The sequence below is a fragment of the Macaca nemestrina genome, chromosome 16, assembly GCF_043159975.1.
Source record: "Macaca nemestrina isolate mMacNem1 chromosome 16, mMacNem.hap1, whole genome shotgun sequence".
Classification (NCBI taxonomy): Eukaryota; Metazoa; Chordata; class Mammalia; order Primates; family Cercopithecidae; genus Macaca; species Macaca nemestrina.
In genome coordinates this window covers 79,456,040-79,476,306 of record NC_092140.1, presented here as the reverse complement: position 1 = coordinate 79,476,306, position 20,267 = coordinate 79,456,040, and the positions used below count along the sequence as shown (strand labels likewise).

At 37.0% G+C, this 20,267-nt stretch overlaps 1 long non-coding RNA gene across 4 annotated transcripts in view; it reads right to left on the bottom strand.

Moving 5' to 3' along the window:
- The window catches only part of LOC105490678 (uncharacterized), a 500,528-nt gene that overhangs the window by 297,030 nt on the left and 183,231 nt on the right, over positions 1-20,267 (bottom strand). For 2 of the 4 annotated variants that reach the window (XR_011614803.1, XR_011614805.1), the window contains exons 2-3: positions 18,709-18,880; positions 15,465-15,523 (exon numbers count right to left, since the gene is read on the bottom strand). This is a non-coding gene — a long non-coding RNA (uncharacterized lncRNA). The remainder of the gene's footprint in view (positions 1-15,464; positions 15,524-18,708; positions 18,881-20,267) is intronic. The other 2 variants (XR_011614802.1, XR_011614804.1) reach the window with 1 other exon arrangement.

Sequence of the window (20,267 nt, the reverse complement as noted above, 5' to 3'; positions counted from 1 at the left end):
TGCATATTTTAATGTATATATAATTATTAAATGAATATGGAACTATAAGTGAAATGTACTATCTGCACTTATTCTTTATGATTTGATTTTTATGAACCCAGATCATATTATAAAAGCTCATAACAAATCATCAGGATAAGACCTTTCATGTTATATTATTATACATGTTTTTTAATTTCTTAAAATATGTATTCAGTTGTACCTACTATGAGACTATAAGTATTGATCTGAGATTAAAGTTTGATCTGTAAACTTCAATATCCCAGAAAACTAATGGAAACACTTCTTCTATTGAAGTTCTCTATCCAAGAAAGAATGTTTAGAGCTGGATCCTCTTCTCCCAATGGCTTATTGTTTCTTACCTTTTGCATCTAGAGTTTCTGAAAAAAAAATTGTCATTTGCTTTATGATTCTGTACCCCACTGGCAGAACAGTCAATAAGATCATGAAGGGTGAATGGACAAATGGAAGACAATCATTCCTTGAAAGGGTCACAGCAGGGTTGGAGACAAGAAAACCTTCACATCGAGATGGGTTTTTAAATACTATAATGTTTTATCTTATTAATTATAATTCTTATTTTTAGGTAAATTATTAATACTATTTTAAAATAAAAAAGGGAAAATATCAACACTGAATATTTCTGGAATAAAATCTACATCAAACAGAGCTTTTACATCAGGAGTGGGATAACTTATCAGCTGATAGACTGAGGCCTGAATTTGCTGACATCTCCTTATGGTCCCCTAGGGGGAAAGTCAGGATTTCTTTCTTTTGAGAGCAACTGGTATTTAATGGTGCCAACATGGAAGATCATTTGGACCTCTTGCATTTTGTTTGGTTTTGAGTCAGGGTCTCCCTCTGTCACACAGGCTAGAATGCAGTGGAACAATCATAGTTCACTGCAGCCTCGACCTCCCAGGCTCAAGAGATCCTCCCACCCCAGCCTCACAAGTAGCTGGGACGAGAGGCATGTACAACCACACCCAGCTAATTTTTTTTTTTCCAGGGACAGGATCTCTCTATACTGTCCAGGCTGGTCTCAAACTCCTGGGCTCAAGCAATCCTCCCTCTTCAGCCTCCCAAAGTGCTGGGATTACAGGCATGAGCCATTGCACTGGGCCAAGGCTCTTGCATTCTGGACCTAATCCCAAGATGTTTAGAAAGGGGGTCAAGAGAAATGAAGGAAGCAAGAAGAAAAAAAATGGAGATCACAACCACCACTCTGTTCCCATGGATGTCTAATCTATGTATCCACCTTTCATCACATTAGTCCCACAGCCCAAAATGGGATGAATAACACAACCTCAATGCTTCATTATCATACATGTGGATCAGAGCAAAAATGTTCCTGACATTAAATAACGTAAATATCAAATATAGTAGAGATACATGAAACCTCTCATACCAAAAAGAATAAAGCAAGGTAAACAAAGGCTCCAGTAAGTCTTCCTGGACCCCAAAGCCTGAGCAGCCCCGTCTCCAGGATCAGGCAGGATGGACAGCTGCATTCAGGCCCATGAAGTTGAGCAATCCCTCCCTGTAGTGGGACAATGAAACCCAATTCACCACAGAGAAGGACCATCCGGAGCAAAGTAGCTCACCCACTGCCCACTGTACATCATATCACTCTGTTCAGTGTTTCTGCACCTACTGGTAATGGCAATTGTCTTCCATATGAATGTATGTGTGTGCAGGGAGAGCCCCTGAAACTATTGCTATGGAATAAAAGATGAAAAGCTCCTGATTATTGTAAATACAACATTGCATGCAGGATTGTGTAAAGACAATGCCAGGTTGGGCTGCCAGAATGAGCCAACAGTGCATGATGTGCTTCACCCTGCAGAGAGCCTATGAACAGACGTGTGGTCAGGGAGGTTTCACATCACCAGGATTCCTATCCCAGAAAAGCAGATGTTCATCGCTCTGGGAATAGAATGCCACCCTGTGGAGAGCCTATAAACGGACGCATGAGGGGCACCTGTTCATATGAATAAGATAGGGCTATAAACGCCCTCATCCTGCCACAGCTCTTCTAGGCCTCTTTAGGGTTAAGACATACTCCCTTCTGAGAATTTCTGGTCTAACCAGTTGTCTAGCTTCACGTCCTGTTTCTATGGATTGTTTGTAACCAGCTTTTGCTGCAACTGTTACTGCTGATTAATATCTTGCTAATCATAGGTTATGGAAAGACTGTGTTTCTGTTTTACGGCTCTGTTAGAAATTACTGATGCACACACTATATTGTAAATTCTTATCTCTGTATACTGTACTTCTGCATACAGATGTTAAAGAATTACTCAGTCATGTTAAAGAATTACTTCATCCCCATGTGACCCTCTCAACTCATAATCAAATGACCCTAAATCCCTAACCTACCCCCACCCTCACTAAACTTAATAATAAATGCTAGTATATCCAGTGCATTGTTGGCACTGCGAGACCAGAAGGCGGTGACCCCCCGGACCCAGCTTTCACCATCTTGTGTGTGTCTATTATTTCTCGACCTGCTGATCCACCTGGGAACAAAGAGAGAGCCCCGTTGCATTGAGGGCTGCTGGCCAGACCCTGCAATATGTGTATATATATGTATGTATGCATTTGCATGTTTGCTGTCCCCCACTACTAAAATTCAAGCTCCAACAAGCAGGAACCTCAGCTCTCTGGCTCACCACTGTATCTTCAACACCCAGAACAATGATTAGGACAGGGTAGGTAAAATATTGGCTGACTTCATCAGCGAGTGTTGTGGATGATGCAGTCCATACTGCCAGAATAGACATAAAATACATTTTTTGAAAGTCTGATTTATATGTGAAATGAAAATAGGAAAAGACTGTCTGGCAAAAGTGCAACAGAAAACATCCCGGAAGCTATTTTGCAGTACAGACTAAATGTAGGGTTTGAATATCATATAGTGTGAGGGACGGGGTACAGTGAAAGAAAAGGTGAAATGGGAGAGTTCCACTGCATCTAAATTAGAACTTGATGCCTAGTAAGTTGCTGGTGTTCTAGCAACTTCTTACAAGAAGGCAAGGCCAACTGATAACTATTGCCTGCTTTGCAGTCTAATATGTTCAATATCAGTGAGTTGACCAGTTACTTCTTTAAACCATAGCAAGACACATATAATTGCTTCTGTGGGTAAAACTGCTCAATTTTGATTAAGAACTGTACCTTTAATGACATTTTCAGTGTGTATGCTAAACTTCAGTAGTATGTTTCCAGGCCTTTAAATATTTCTGGCCATGCTACTACAATTCTATCTCTAGTGTAAACTTTAGACAATTGATAGGACAAAACACCTTCTTCCTCTCCAACAAACTCCAACATTTTGTGGATTCCCAGAAAAAGAAGATTAAACTCTAGAATCTCCCTAACCTAGAATTTTCTTGCAGATAGGCCAATAGACTCATTTTTACTCAACCGACATTTCCTGCTGGACAGAAAAAGGAATTAAAATCACTATAAGGCCACACATATTAAAAATCATATATTCAGTGACTGTATAAGAAAACTATCATAGTTTAATATATAATGTCATTATGGAAGAGTGTTATAAACAGTGTTTGCTTTTTTATACTTTTCTGTATTTTAAAATTTTTTCTTCAAAGCATATGTATTATTTTAAAAAGACTAAGATTCAAAATTGTTTAATTAAAATTTTGTGAGTCTAAATTTTTAGTCAAATATATTTTGCCTTCAATATTGATTAAAGTACTATGAAGGAAAGGATGTGCAATTCTTTATACAGTTCTCATTAGTATTTTCTATCTCAGCAAATCCATTTTGTTGTCTTTTGCTACTTATTAAACATTGTTTTATAATCTTATCAACTATCTGCAAATAAAAGCCATTGCTTTCAAGAAAGTGTACTTTTTAAATGCTTTTAGTTTTGACTGCAGTATTTTTCATGTTAGATTTGCTTAAGCCACACATTTTGTATTCAAGCAGATGTTCACAAAATAAATATTCACATCGAGATTATGTGGCTCATAATTCCATGTAGTACAGATTGTTTCAAATGAGCCTACAAACCTCATTTTCTTCTGACTTAAAAAATGCACCCAGAATATTTAAATTACCTTTACACACCTAATAAAGATATACAGTCATTTTAACAACCTCTGCACTGTCAATCATTGATAGGAAAACATAACTTGACATGCTCTAGATTTATTTTAACAGGCAACACATTCGAAAGTGCTATAACTCTGTGATAGGGCCATCTTATCCTAGGGTATCATCTACCTCAACGTGGGGTGTTCTGAGACAGTCTCTTGTCCCTTGTCTGGTAAGAACACAATATACATGTACATTTCTCTTCCCTCTTAGCAGTCAGGTGGCTACCTCCATTTGGAGCGGATAGTTTCAAATTCAAATTAATGACATGATTTGCAAAAATGAGTTATAAGTATTGTATGAGTTTGCAAGATTAAAATGTAACAAGAACCAAAGGATTGATTGCTTTCAGGGGCTGAAATGCAGTATTCTCTGGGGTAGTATCATATTCATTTCAAATAATAACTATTATTTGTTGAGCACTAAATAGACCTATTTTAATTGTTTTCAACTAACATCTCATTTAATTGTCACAACCCTATAAGAAAGATTTTCTCATAATTCCCATTTTATAGATGACAAAACTGAGAAAGAAGAAAGGGGTGTACTAGGCCCATAGTCACTGTTAGGCGGCTGTGCTGGAATTCTAACTTGAGAAGACCCCTCTCTCTTAACCATTACTCTGTACTTCTTCTCAAATATAAACCTTAACTTTAGAAGTTACCAATACACATTTCTATATCCCCCTCCCTTCATTGTTTCCTTCCTTCTCTTCAAAATATCTTTTCTTTTGACCATAAGATTATTTGTTCATTATCAAAATGTAAAGTCCAGTCCACATTTCTTTCTGCATTTTCGTATCTCCATTAAATAACAGCCATCCAAAAGCTTAACAACACAGTACATTCTCATTTCTTTATTTACATGAAATTTCTCCTTCTCAGGAACCCTATGAGATAGGCCAAAGGTTCAAATTCACAGTATTACTTATAACAGCAAAACTTGAAATTAAACTTACTTAAAATATACAGTCTCTAAATTTAATTTTCTAAAAGGACTAACATATTTTGAAATACTGTGTTATTGCATCCCCTAGAATGCAGTAAGAGAAAGAAGCAAAAAAAAAAAAAAAATGCAAACATTTACCAGGCACCTGCTAGATGCCTTGGAATTCAAAGTGTGGTCCTGGGCCAGCAGCATTATTATCATCTGGGAGCTTGTTAGAAATGCAGAATCTCAGTCTACACCCCAAACCTACATGCAGAGCCTGCATATTAACACCAATTCCCAGGCAATGCACATGCATAGAAAAGTTTGAAAATCACTATAGCAGAGAAGCACAGCATGTGTTCATGCCTCCAGTTACCACACTTCACCTAGCACATTCCCCAGTGTCAGAACCATTTGATATCACCAAGAAAGACAGAAGTGAGAGCCATTCAGCCACCTAAGCTCACCGTCATTCTGCCAAGTCAGAATAGGCATGGCTATTGTTAGGTGCAGAGCGGGAAATAGATTTTTGCCAATAAAACACTAACTGATTGGACCATAGGTTAAAGAAGTTTTGACTTTAGCATAATGCCAATGAGAATTCATTCAAGATTTTGAGAAAATAAGACATATGATTAGATTGCATTTTAGAAAGATCGCTGTCTGTAGGGTAGAAACAAATGAGATGGGATAAGTTTGGAGCTAGGGTGATCAATTAATACAGTGGAGGAGTGTTGGTGGCCTGAGTAATCATAAGCAGTGGGAAGATGATAAAGAGGTGGAAGACTCAAAGGTATTTCAAAGGTAGACTTGTCAGGATTTGGGATTAGTGGGGAGGTACTCTGTGAGGAAGAGGGAGGAGAGAAGTGAAGGCAATATGTCTTGCCAAAAACCTTTTTTTTTTTTAAAGAAAGAGAAGTGACTTGAAGTAAATACCTAAATAGTTTTGTACTAGCTTAAGAATGAACAGCCAGATCAATCGAACTGAACAAAAAGACTGTAAGCAGCTCAATTCCTCCCTACAAATGTTTATTATGATAAAAGTGACACAACCCATTAAAGATGGATTATTCAATGAATCACATGGAGATAAATGATTAACTACTAGAGGAAACGTGTTAGCCCTTTCTTATGCCAAAATGAGACTGAAGTGGATTGAAAACTTGCATGTGAAAAAAATTTTAATAATTGAACAACAAATGGGTCTCATGGCACAGAAAGCCATTTTAAAGCACAAAAGAAAAAGGCAAAAATCACAAAGAAAAAGAATGACAGTCTTGATTACATAAAAAGCAAGAAACATCATTGTATTGCCAAAAGAATTATAATAGAACCACTTAGGGATAAAGAGATTTTAATAAACGAAAGAAGTAGATTAGGAAGCCAAGAGCAAAACACGCAAAGAGTATTAGAAAATTTACCTAAAAATGTATGATTGGTTAAAAAAAGAAGAAAAGAAAATTTATTGAAGCCTGCGCAACATAGTAAGACCCTGTGTCTCTACAAAAAAAGAAAAAATTATTCAAACATGTTAGTAATCACAGAAGTAAAAATTAAGATAACAAGAATATTTCTCCTGTTAAATTGCATTACAATACCCACTTATTGGTCTAACTGCAATAAAATTAGTAATTTTTAAACAAAAGTTACTGGAAGACAATTTGGCACCCTGTTATAAAAAGGTTTAAAATGTTCATATTCTTTGACCCCCCAAAATTTCACTTTAGGAATTTTTTCTAAGGAAATTGGACCTGTACACAATAATTACTATGTACAAGACATGTTCATTTTAGCAATTTAGAAATGAAAAACTTAAAGTGACTAATAGTAAGGAGTTGATTAAATTATGCTTATAACTTAAAAAATATATTTGGCAGCCATTTTAAAATTATATTTTTCAAGGGATATTTAATGCAATAAAAGGTATATGAGATAATATGTTTTAAAAGGTATAAAGAATATACTTATCCTTCCAATATTTAGATACCTACTATCTTCCAAGAATTGTTCTGTAGTATAATCATTGTGTGATTTGTTTTGTATATAGAAAATATCCATATTTAGAAAGAATTCCATCTTTCTAAAAATTATATATGTGTGTGTGTATGTATGTGTGGATATATATACACATATATATACACATATATACACACACATATATATGCACGCGTGCACACACACACACACATACATATATATATATATAGCCATAGTCATAAAAATATTTATGGAGAAACACAACACAATGTAAATGACAGTTGCATCAGGATGATGGAATGTTCATTTACATTTTCTTATTTAACTTTCTGTGATTTCTAATTTTCTACAATGAACATGTATTCGTCCAATATTTTTTTTAAAAAGTAACTTTGGATTTACCTTAAATTTCACTCTAAACAAAGAGGAAGAAACTTCTCTTTAGGCTATTTTAAAGAAAACACATTGGCATTTTCAAAGAGAAATCCACCCAGTTAAAAGGAAAAATAAAGGAAATAAATACTCAAAAAAAGAAAAATAAAGAAAATATTTACATCTGACTCCGCAGAGTAGAAGTCCTCATCCCACAAAGGCTGCCACAACTGCACAGGCAGGCTGGCTCCTGCTCACCTGAGAGCACCTCAAGAACCTGCTCCAGACATGCTCTGATGTTACCCTTGGCCCTTCCCGGACCAAGAGTCAAGCACTTTGACTACCCTTGGTAAAGTAATCCCCTTTATCAGTTGGCATACATGATATAATATAAAAGAGTTTAAGTTTAGCTTTTTAGTAAATGACTTTATAATGACTAATTCTATAGCAAGATCAGTGTTCATTTTACCTCTTTAGTAGGAAACCTTTAATAAATTGGCACACTCCGTGGACAAATGTGAAATGTACAGATATGTACTGGGTCAGCTTTTAGCAAAAGTAAAGAGAATCTTGCCAGATTCAAGGGTTGTGATGACCACATAGAAGTAAAATTTAAATTTCTGCCTAACGATCTGATGTCTACATATCCTTGCCAGGAACTGATACCTGGTTCACTGTAGGCTACTGACAATGCCTTGGGTAACTGACATCTCAGAGCACACACTCCTGTTTCTGCCACTCCTACTTCTTCTGATAAGGTGTCATTAACCTAATTTTATGCATTTGGACACCAAGGATGAGAGAGCATTAGTGACTTGTCAAAGGTCACATATTAGGCAGAGAGGATGACAGTTTGAGCCTGGCATGGGCTTTGTGTCCTCCCCTTCTGCCCTCCTCAGAAACCCTGAACACATGCTGACTCATCCTAATATACAACTCAAGGAGTATTTATTGTGTGCCAGGCACGATGCTAGAAATGCTTGTTTCTAACTCTCACAGCACGCTTGCTGTGAGGTTGGTTTTTATTTAACGATGAGAACATTGAGATATTGTAACTGGCCTAATCTCACGCAGCTAACAGATGCCAGGATAAGACAACTTATATATTATGCACAGAAAACCCCATCATTTCCAGTGTTTCCCCAGGAAGCCTCTTACGGCAGAGCTCAATAACAACATATATACACACGCACACTATAGGCTGATGATCTAACACACAATTACCCTTTTGACCTGTTTAAGCCAATTCAATGAGCTTCAGTGTACCCATCTCTTCTCTGCATTTGCTTACTCCAGAATCCTATTCTAGTCCTGCTCTGAGGCATAAAATGTGGTAGTTTTCTACATTGGAATAAGGCATACACCAGGAATCACTGTATACATATGATGAGACATGTACTACGGTACAGCCTGGGATAATCAACTGTGCATCTTGGATTTGCTTACATCCTTGGTTCAGGATTTATTTAGTTTTATTAAATTATCTTCCCTTATACTATCTAAAGCAAACCTTCCTCAGACTCTAAGGCTGCATACACTGCTCAACAGAAATAGAATGCAAGCCACACAGTAATGTTAAATTTTCTAATGGCCGCATTAAGAAAACCTAAAAATAAATACGTGAAAGTCATTTTAATAACGATGTTTTTAAAAATCAAATCTGGTTGACCCTTGAACAACATAAGTTTGAACTGTGTAGGTCTGCTAATAAGGGGATTTTTTTCAACCACAGACTGAAACTGTAGTATTTGTAGGATGCAAAACCCACATACAAAGAGGGCCAAATTTTCATATATGCAGATTCTGGAGGGTCAACTTCAGGGCTTGAGTACGCACAGATTTTGAAAAATGCAGAGGGGTTGCATTTACCTTGCTCCTCAGCTTGCAGACGGCCTATCGTCGGACTTCACCTTGCAATTGTGTAAGTCAATACTCCTTAATGAACTCCCCTTTATATATACATCTATATTAGTGCAGTCCTGTCCCTCTAGAGAACCCTGACTAATACAAGGGGTCAGGCACAAGTATGCATGTGGAAGTGGGGGCTGGGGCTCAAGGCTATATGCAGGCATGTATGTGTTGACAGTGTAGGGTCTCTGGGCTGAGGTTCCTGGGTCAGCAGCAGCTGGGGCAACGCTGGAAAGGAGAAGCAGAGAGGTGGTGACTTAGGTACCTAAAGATGACGAAGGTGAAAAGCTGCATGGCCCTCCGTCGTGAAGGCTGTATGTGGTCCACTGCAACTGTGCTAGCTATTTGTTTCGTTACTAAAACTGCTGGAGTCCTCTAGAGCAAGCTGCTGGGGTCTGCTAAAGAGCACATTGTAGGGTTCTTGGCAGTGAACGCTGTGGGGAGTGCGTGGTGGCCATACGGGCTGTTGAGGTGCCTAGTGGGGATGACTGCTGGATACCTATGCAGAACAGGCCATTGAGGACTGCTGTGGCTCTCAGTATCTGGCTGATAATGACAGCATCTATCTTTCTTCTTTATACCCAGGCATCTTCAGATGTCTCAACCATGCCAGTCTCCCCAGCAGTCTGGGTGGGGTGAAACTGTAGCTGGTCACTTGGTCAGTGCCCTGAAAAGCTGGGGAAGCTGCTTTTTTACCACAGTCTCCTTTTCCTTGTGAAGGGAACTTGCAAGCTATGGAATTCCTATTCTGTGCTGAGTAGTGCTGGCCTGGAAGATGGGAAGGAGGTGGAGTTAAAATGAAACTGTCCTTCTTAGCCTTTTTGTGAAGTAATTTTCGGTTTATTTCTTCCCCTGTAACTGCTTAAGTGGACTCTGGGGTTTTTCCAGAGTTATTTGTGTTTGTGAATAGCTATTTAATTGTTATTTGTCAGGAGAATGAAGGCTGAGATCTCCTACTCCACCATCTCACTGACATTACTCTGCTTCCAGGTTTATCCTTGATACTCAGGATAATGTTGGAGAAAGCTCTGAAGTGCTCTATACATTCTAGCCATTGTTATTTACCCCCAAATGTTGTATTTTTTGATGCTATAATTTTAAATAACATTTAAAGCACTTAAGAAATGTTTGTAAAAACAATAAAATCACTGACACCCAAAAATGTTTATTTCAATTTAGAAATGTGAGTTTTATTTTGCATTTAAATGTATATCATCTTCTATGTTATTACCTTACCCATAATATTCATGTTTGCCAAATAGTGTTTAAGAATCCATTGAATTGATTTAAAAATTTTATTTGAACCTTTGGAGTTGAGATCATATTATTTTTGAGATCCATTTCTACTTCTTTTTAGGTTATACCAGTTTTTTTTAAAAAAATATGTAACTATCAAAGATACGTTTAAATTTTCTTTCTAGGTATATGTCAGAACACCAAGATTCAGAAGTGATTGGAGTCCCATAGGAATCTTATAGGAACTCATCAACATTTGTGATAACTGATGCTCAATGACACGGTATTTTTTTTAATAAAATCCAATGGAACAAATACTGGACTCATACCTCAATCCACCATTGGATTAACATTAAATTGTTATAAGCTTAAAATAGATGCTTATATTAATAAGATGTTACATGTAAGCCTCACGATAACCACAGCAAAAACCTGTATAAGATACAGAAAAGATAAAGAAATCAAACCCTACCACTACAGAAAATTGTCTAATCACAAAGAAAGAAACAAAGGATCTACATATCCCATCAGGCAAACTAGAAAATGTATAATTCACAGAGTATTGGGTAGATTACTCACAAGGGTGTTGTCTTACTAGCAGGCAATATTTAGCCCTAGACTAAATGCTGCTGTAGTCCCACTTAAATCATACAAGCAACCCATCCTCCACACACACAAAAAATCACTTTCCAACTACTTTAAATACATACCAAAAAAAGCTCAAGCATATTTATGGGAATACAAAAATCAAAGATCACCAGGCACACAAAGAAGTAGGAAAATATAGCTATAATAAGGAGAAAAATAAACCAATCTAAACTGGTCCATAACTGGCACAAATGTTAAATGTTAAAATTAGCAGAAAAATACATTAAGACAGTTATTATAGCATTAAGATGTTCAAGAAGTTTAGCAGAATCATGAAAAAAATCAATTCGTAATTCTAGAGGGGAAAATTACAACTGAGATGAAAAATAAAATGGACAAGATTAATAGAAAATCAGATCTTGCAGAAGGTTAGTAAAAATGAAGATAAAGAAATAAAATCTACGTTAATTTTATTTATCTTTATGTTTACTAACCTGCAGATTAAAAAAAATTAGAAAAAAAAAAAAACAAGTATCACTGAGCTATCAGATAGCTTTAAGTAGACTAATATACATGATGTTGAAATACCCAAAGAAGACAAGGGGAATAGAAAAAAATGTTTGAAGAAATAATGGAGAAAAGTTTTTTATATTTGATGAAAAAAACGTAAACTCACAGAACTGAAACTCCAAGCACAGGAAACACTGAAAATATTACACCAAGGCATATCACAACCATAATGAAATGGCACCAAATCAGTGATAAAAGGAAAAATCTTAAAAGCGAAAAAAAAGAGACATGTTATGTAAGAGGAACAAAAATAAGGACAATGGCATAATTCTGATCAGAAACACTGCAAGTGAGAAGATACTGATGCAGCATTTTTAAAGTAGTAAAATAATAAAACTATCAATGTAGAATTTTATACCCAGTGAAAATATCTCTTTAAATGAAGATAATATAAATATGTTTTCAGGCATTCAAAAGCTAAAAGAATTAATCACCAGCAGACCCACACTATGAGAAATGCCAAAATGAAGTCCTTCAGACAGTGTAAAAAATTATTAAAGTATAATTGACACTCAGCAAACTGAGTAAATCTGGACATATGTATACACCTGTGTAACCATCATCACAATCAATATAATGAACCTATTCATCAGACCCAAAATCTTCCTTGTGCATCTTTGTAATCCTCTCCCATGCCCTACCTTCTACCCAGGCAACCATTGGTCTGGTTTGTGCCATTATAGATGAGTTTCCATTGTGGGGAACAAGGGACAGTTGCCTGCTAAGCAAGACCAGCCAGTCAGGGAATGCAACCATGAATACTCACTGGTTACTCTACTACAGCTAAATATCCCTTCTATCTAGCTTCTTCTTTATTGTGTTAGTAAGAAAATTGAAGGCTAAGTATTTAACAGACCTGTCAAAGGTCACACTGCAAGTTAAGTGACAACACCAAGTTCAAACCTAGGTCATTGGATTCCAATTTCCAAACCCTTTCCATTAAAGTATACCATAAATGTCTCTTCAGAAATGCATTAAAGTACATAATTCAAAATTTCCCTCCCAAACTTAAATAACTCAAAGCATGTAATGACATTATAAAATTTCTTACATCCTTTTTTAAACTTCGAAATTTATCACACTTTAGACTTACCATGAAGCATCATGTAGATGTACTCAGCAATTTGAAACAGAAACTTTTCATTTCTGATGCAAAGTGTGTAACTAAATCCATTCCATGTTTTTCTGTATTTGCTATCATAATAATATGATGTATGCAATCCATTGTAGGCCTTCTGTGAATCTTTAGTGCCTATTTTATGGCACTATTTTATTTATTCTCAATAGTTAAGATATATATATATAATATTCACTAGATATATATATAGAACATACATATCAATATTCACTTGACATATATACAGAATATTTTTTAAATGTTCACTTGATTTATCTGTTACATAGTTTAATTTTTCCAGACTTTGAACTTGCTTTTTTCATATTTTCTAGTTACATGATTTGATATATGGCTTTTACTCTTCAAGGAAACTGATTTATCCCAACAATCTTTCTCTCCTCTAAAATATTTATGAAAAAACTTTTCAAGTGCTCAAATAACAACTGAAAACATTTTTATTGATCACCATTAGCAGCTTCCAAAAATATACTATTTATTAACTTCTTCCTAGCCTCCTATCTACTACTCTAACTCTACTGTTTCTTTTGTCAAACTTGAAAATTCTAATCCATTTATTTTACTTCACTTCTTCAGGTAGTTTCTCAATTTGGAGAAATTGTAACATTGCTTGCTGGACAAGGATGACCTTTTAAGAATTTGATTGATAACTCACTGTTTGAGATCCCTATAGCTGGTTCTATGACCAGCTAAGCATCCGTGCCTCCACATCTTTAAGGCTTTGTCACTACAGCCCTCATCAAAAAATATATTGCGGGACCAATAACCTCTACTGTCCACTTGCCTCTCACGATGACTATGTGGTGACCTTTGGGAAGTGGGGTTCGCCTAGCGTGCAAGAATGTGGTGTGCTGCCACTCCTCCAGTCCTGCATTAATTGCAGACATCTCTAATCCCTGCAGCCTCTTTCACTAAGCCAGCCTTGGCCTCACAGTAATTTCCTACAGTTCTGTAGATCAGAAGTCCAACACAGGTCTCACTGGGCTAAGATCAAGGTGTTGGCAGGGCAGTGTCCCTTTCTGAGGCTGGAGGGGAGAATGTTGCCTTGTCTTTTCTCACTTTGGGAGGCTACCTTTATTCCTTGGTTCCTTTCTCCATGTTCAAAGGCAGAAAGAGAAGGGCAAATCCTTCTCACATTGCTTCATTCCTACTTTTCTGCCTCAATTTTCCACTTTTAAGGCCTGGTGCGATTAGATTGGGCTCACCTAGAAAACCCAAGATATTCTCCCCATCTCAACCTTAGCCATATTTGCAAAGCCCATTTGGTCATAGAAGGTAACATAGGCTCCAGGCATTAGGACTTTGGACATCTCTGTAGAAGGGGATTATTCTGCCTTCTGCAGATAAATGTATATTCATAGATGCATATGTAGAATGATTAAGATACACTAAGAAACAATGGGGTTTTTAAATATATAGGATATAATTTTATCTGTGTAAAAAGTATTTCTTATATCTACATTTAATGTGATGTTTGCAAATATGTAACAAAAGGAGTAAGATTCAGTCCTTAGTTATATATAAACGTTCCTCTACAGTGAGGAATGGGATTAGGAATGGATAGGAAGAACAATGTACACATTTTACTGGACTTAAACTTATATTGTTTGATTTTTTAAGCACATGGGAATTTTTATGTTGTTATTTAGATAGCATGTTTAAAAATAGATATACAAAGTAAAATCACAGTAATTTTTAATATACCATATTATGAAAATATATTGCATCTTAGACTATATTTCTGTTTTTAAAAAATGGTCAAAAAATCACATGTACAATACTAAGAAAATACTTTAAAATTGCAGACATGAAATGGGTACAGCTATTTATTAAAATTATGAAACATGACTGGGGAATTTACAAAGACACTTGAAATAAATATACAGATATTCTACAAATGTGATAGAGGAAATTGAACATTATATTGACATTAAGTCTTCCAAAATAATTTATTGGTTAACAGACTGGCCCAATAAAATATTAATACATTTTTAAATGCAATAATAATTAGAGCCATATGGTAGTGTCACCAAATTCAATTTCTGCAGAAGTGGAAGAAAATAAATAGCCCAGACATATGTGCATAAAAAGAGACACACACACATTCTATTTGGAGAATTATTCAAGCTTATCTTATCACAAATGCCAAAAATAATTGTGAATAGTTTAATGCAGGGTTTCTTGACCTCAGTGTTACTGACATTAGGACCTGATAATTCTTGAGGGTGGCAAGTGCCTAGCAGATATCAGTAGCAATCCTATCCCACCCACCTCTCCTGTATATATATGCACACACACATATATATACATAAAGTATTAGTAGTATGTGTATATAAATATATATATACTTTAAGATATATATATGTATCTTTTTTCAGACCAATATCAAAAGAAAAAAGGTTTTTTTCTCACCTCACTAGTAATCAAAGAAATACATATTAAAAGAATAAGAAGCATACTTTTTGTTTAACAAAATTTAATCAAAACAGGGGCTACTAAAATGTGTGAGATACTAAACACTGGCAAAGCTGGATTAAAATATCACTGATTGTGCGAAGGAAAGTTCATAAAAACTTCTGGAAAGATTTCTAGAAAGATACTTAGCAGTATGTAACAAGGGTCTTACCTGTCATTCTAGTAATCTTGTAATATAGTAAATTGCTCTGAAGTCTTCAGGACTCTAACCTGAGGAAATAAATCAGAGATACGAAGAAAGATGTTTATTACAGAATTATTGAAAATAGTAAAAGTTAGTTTCCAATAATAGGTGAGGGGTAGAAATAAATAAGATATAGCCATAAAATATAACATTATGCAAATATTAAAAGCACATGTTTGAAAAATAAGTATATTGAAAACTGCTTGTGATAAAATATTCTGTGGAAAAGCTAGAATACAAATCTGTGTCTAAATTGTGCCCCAGCACCTGCTGTGGTACTCAATATGTATTTGCCAAATTAATGAATAATTATAATTTCAGATATGTACATCTAATTGTAAAACTGTAATTACTTTTGCACCAATCTAATATAATGGGGTAGGGAGTATTAAGAAGTGGCAACTGAAATGTGTGAGGTTAGAAGAGAGAAAAATAAAGTGGAGCTTAATAAGAATTTAGCTACTTAAAATTAGTTTTGGTAGCTAGACTGAATTTCTCAAACAGAAAGGAGCAAAAGTGGATTTGGGTGATTTTAATTTTTTTTTTGAAACTTCTACATTTTCCAACATTTGTATGATAAATATATTACTTCCATAATTATTCAATTTTTTTTAACTTGAGAAGTCCCTCTGGATTTTCAAACTCCATTCTCATTTGACTTCTGCTACAGAGCAGACTGTCAAATGATGTCACAAATCAACTAGATTATTTGGTATGTGCAACAAAGTCCATTTTTTTAATATCTAAAAAAAATGATTGCAATACTGTCTTCTCCTAACTCAGTAATAGTTAAGGAAAGACTTAACACCAAAGTGGGTGCCTGTCTAGGTCACAATCCCCTTTATAGCAATTCTCTTTCACAAGCTTTCAATTCATGTGACTCAGTCCCTATTCGATCCATGTGTGTGTGTGAAAACTTTGCAACCACGTTTGTGTGTGAAAACTTTGCAACCACGTGTGTGTGTGAAAACTTTGCAACCACGTTTGTGTGTGAAAACTTTGCAACCACGTTTGTGTGTGAAAACTTTGCAAGACACTTTTCTGTGTGCTTCACCAAAAAACAAGGGATATTGTCTCTGCAGCACTTCCGTTATCAATTAATTCTGTGGTTCCACTAAAACAGCAATCAAATCCCTCTGGTATCAGTTGTTAGACTGCCAGTATCTTCCATTATTACTCAAGAAAGAATTATTTCCCGAAGGTTTACAGATGTTTTCCCATTTCTGTTGTTTACTGTATTTAGTTAAAATATGAACTGAAATAACCAGATAGCATCTCAAAATTCAGTGCCCTCCATTCGCTTGGTTTTCCCTTAAAATTCATAGACGGGCTTGTCTGGAATCCTGTAACCCTTTTCATCTCTCTTGTGCATGACTAGGTGAACTGCTCAATGAACCCTATAGGATTGTTCTACTTAGCTTTCAGAAAAAAAGCTTTACTGAGGCAGGAGAATGGCGTAAACCTGGGAGGCGGAGCTTGCAGTGAGCTGAGATCCGGCCACTGCACTCCAGCCTGGGTGACAGAGCGAGACTCCATCTCAAAAAAAAAAAAAAAGAAAAGAAAAGAAAAGAAAAGAAAAAAGAACAAAGATTTAAAGAGCACTCTCAGAAGAGAGTAAGCCAAAAAAAAAAAAAAAAAAAAAAAGGCAAGCCATTCTAAGACTTCTGTTATACTCTATTACTCTCCTGCCCCTCTCATTTAGTAAATTCAGCAAACACCTCTAGGCTTCCTCCTCACTCTTCACATAGTTCCCATAAAAAGGCTTAGCTCCCTAGCAAAATTTTTTTTCTATGTTTTCCAAAAGAGATTAAGTTTTCAGTTGTAGTTAACCACAGAATCTCTCTGGCCACCACAGAACATTAACTAGTGTGCACTGGTTTTGTCTAATGAAATTATAATCAATATTTGCTAATAAAATTTCAGAATGGGCCTCTTTATGATGTTAAACATGAAGCAAATGAGATAAGTACCATATATGTTGCCTACCAAAAGCCATGATTACTTGCTGACAGTAACTTTCCTTTATGCTAAAATATCCTTTTTGATCTCATGGTCAGATGTCCATTTAAGTTAGCCCCCAACCTGAATTTTTTTTTTTTTTTTTAAGATGAAGTCTCCGCCGGGCGCGGTGGCTCAAGCCTGTAATCCCAGCACTTTGGGAGGCCGAGACGGGCGGATCACGAGGTCAGGAGAGCGAGACCATCCTGGTTAACACGGTGAAACCCCGTCTCTACTAAGAAATACAAAAAAAAAAAACTAGCCAGGCGAGGTGGCGGGCGCCTGTAGTCCCAGCTACTCGGGAGGCTGAGGCAGGAGAATGGCGTGAACCCGGGAGGCGGAGCTTGCAGTGAGCTGAGATCCGGCCACTGCACTCCAGCCTGGGTGACAGAGCGAGACTCCGTCTCAAAAAAAAAAAAAAAAAAAAAAAAAAAAAATCTCACTATGTTGCCCAGGCTGGGGTGCAGTGGCTCCATCTCGGCTCACTACAACCTCTGCCTCCCAGGTTCAAATGATTCTCCTGTCTCAGCCTCCTGAGTAGCTGAGATTACAGGCATGTGCCACCATGCCCAGCTAATTTTTTGTATTTTAGTAGAGATGGGTTTTCACCATGTTGCCCAGGCTGGTCTCGAACTCCTGAGCTCAGGAAATCCACCCACCTCGGCCTCCCAAAGTGCTAGTGTGTCCGGACTTGGTTCCTTCCGGTGGGTTCTTGGTCTTGCTGACTTCAAGAATGAAGCTGCAGACCTTTGCAGTGAGTGTTACAGCTCTTAAATGTGGCTTGGACCCAAAGAGTAAGCAGCAGCAAGATTTATTGTGAGGAGCGAAAGAACATAGCTTCCACAATGTGCAGCAGGACCCCAGCAGGCTACTGCTGCTGGCTGAGGTGGTCAGCTTTTATTCCCTTATTTGTCCCTGCCCACGTCCTGGTGATTGGTCCATTTTACAGAGCGCTGACTGGTGCATTTACAATCCTCTAGCTAGACACAGAGCGCTGATTGGTGTGTTTTTAGAGTGCTGATTGGTGCATTTACAATCCTTTAGCTAGGCACAGAGCACTGATTGCATTTACAATCCTCTAGCTAGACAGAAAAGTTCTCCAAGTCCCCACTCAACCCAGGAAGTCCAACTGGCTTCACCTCTCAATCCCCCCTCTAAACAGGACACCCCAACTGCTGTTGGGAATTGGGCGATGACCGCTTTAGCTACTTACTGCTGGATAGGGGCAAAGAAGGGGCCCTGCAGTGTTAGTGTCCTCCAGAGGGGAACTCTCTAGGCCAGTCAAAGGACCAGTAGGTTGGTCCAGGGGTCCTTGGTGGAAGTTGTTAGTTGAGCTCATTTGGGGTTCCATTCATAAGACCCTCTGTAGCTTGATGGCCTCAATCCTGGAGGAAACAAATTTGACAAGGAGGTTAAAAACACAGGGCTCTAAGGTGAGTAATGCAAGTTGGCTGTCACAGGACCTAGAAAGGGGAGAAGCCTTGTTGCCCAACTACAGAGGTTGGTATAAGAGTTTGAAAGGTGTCTGATTTCAGAAGCCTTTTCCTGTAAATGTTGGGTGGCATCTCGTACTGTCCCTGACTGGTTAGTATAAAAACAACACTCTTCCCCTAAGAAGGTGCAAAGTCCTCCTTTCTCAGCAGTGAGGAGGTCTAGGCCTCAGTGGTTTTGGAGAGTCACTGCTGCCAAAGAGTCTATTTGGGACCATAGAGTAAGGATAGATTTTGCTATTTCTTGCAAACTGTCTGAGAAATCCTTTGAGAGTGTGTGGTAGTGGGATAATGAAGTAGATAAACCTGCTATTCTGTTTTCTGTAGCAGTAGCCATTCCTAACCCTCTAAGTAGGGGTATTTGTTGTATGGCCCTGCACTGATGGACTTGAGCTTTGAGGAGCACTGATAGGGTCTGACTAGGATTACAGGCTTGAGCCACTGCAAGCAGCCCAAACTGAGATATTTTTTATAGTAACAGCGATGTTTATTAAAAAGTAGAGTCAAGATAACATGAGTAAACAAAAATGTAGGTCATCCTATTTCTGGGACACCCACTTCTCATAGCCATGGCAACCAGAAATAGACATCAGAGGTGGCACGGACTCCAAAAATAGTTGTGACATATCAGCTTTACTAGAACTTATGCTACTATGAAACTTTGACCAAGAAGATCTCAAGGAAAGTGTATTTTATAAATTCTGGTACTTTAAAATACCAGAAAGTAACTAACTTTTCTTATTCAGGATAATTTTTTATTTCAAAACTCTGAAGAAATCATCTAATTCCTTCATTAAACTGGAATTAAATGTTGGAGATAAAGTGGACTATTGGCAATGATCTTAGAGAACTAAATTTTATACCAAGTTTTGTAAATAAATTAAAGTATGTTTCAATATTGATTTTTAACTTGTAAGCTTTCCCAGGACAGATTTCTTCCCCAAATCTCCACATATCAGTGCAATTTATAATTTTTGCAAAATGTCAGTTGGGAACATTTGTATCTAAAACACAGTTTAACGATTGAAAAGGGGCTGGGCATGATGGTTCACTCCTGTAATTCCAATACTTTTGGGAGGCCAAGGTGGGAGGATCATGCTAGCCCAGAAATTCAAGCCCATCCTAGGCAACATAGGGAGAGCCCATCTCTACAAAAAATTTTTTTAAAAAACCACCCAGGCATGGTGGTGTGCACCTGTGGCCACAGCTAACTTGGGAAGCTGAGGTGGGATGATTGTTGAGCCCAGACAATGGAGGCTGCAGTGAGCTGTGATCGCCAACA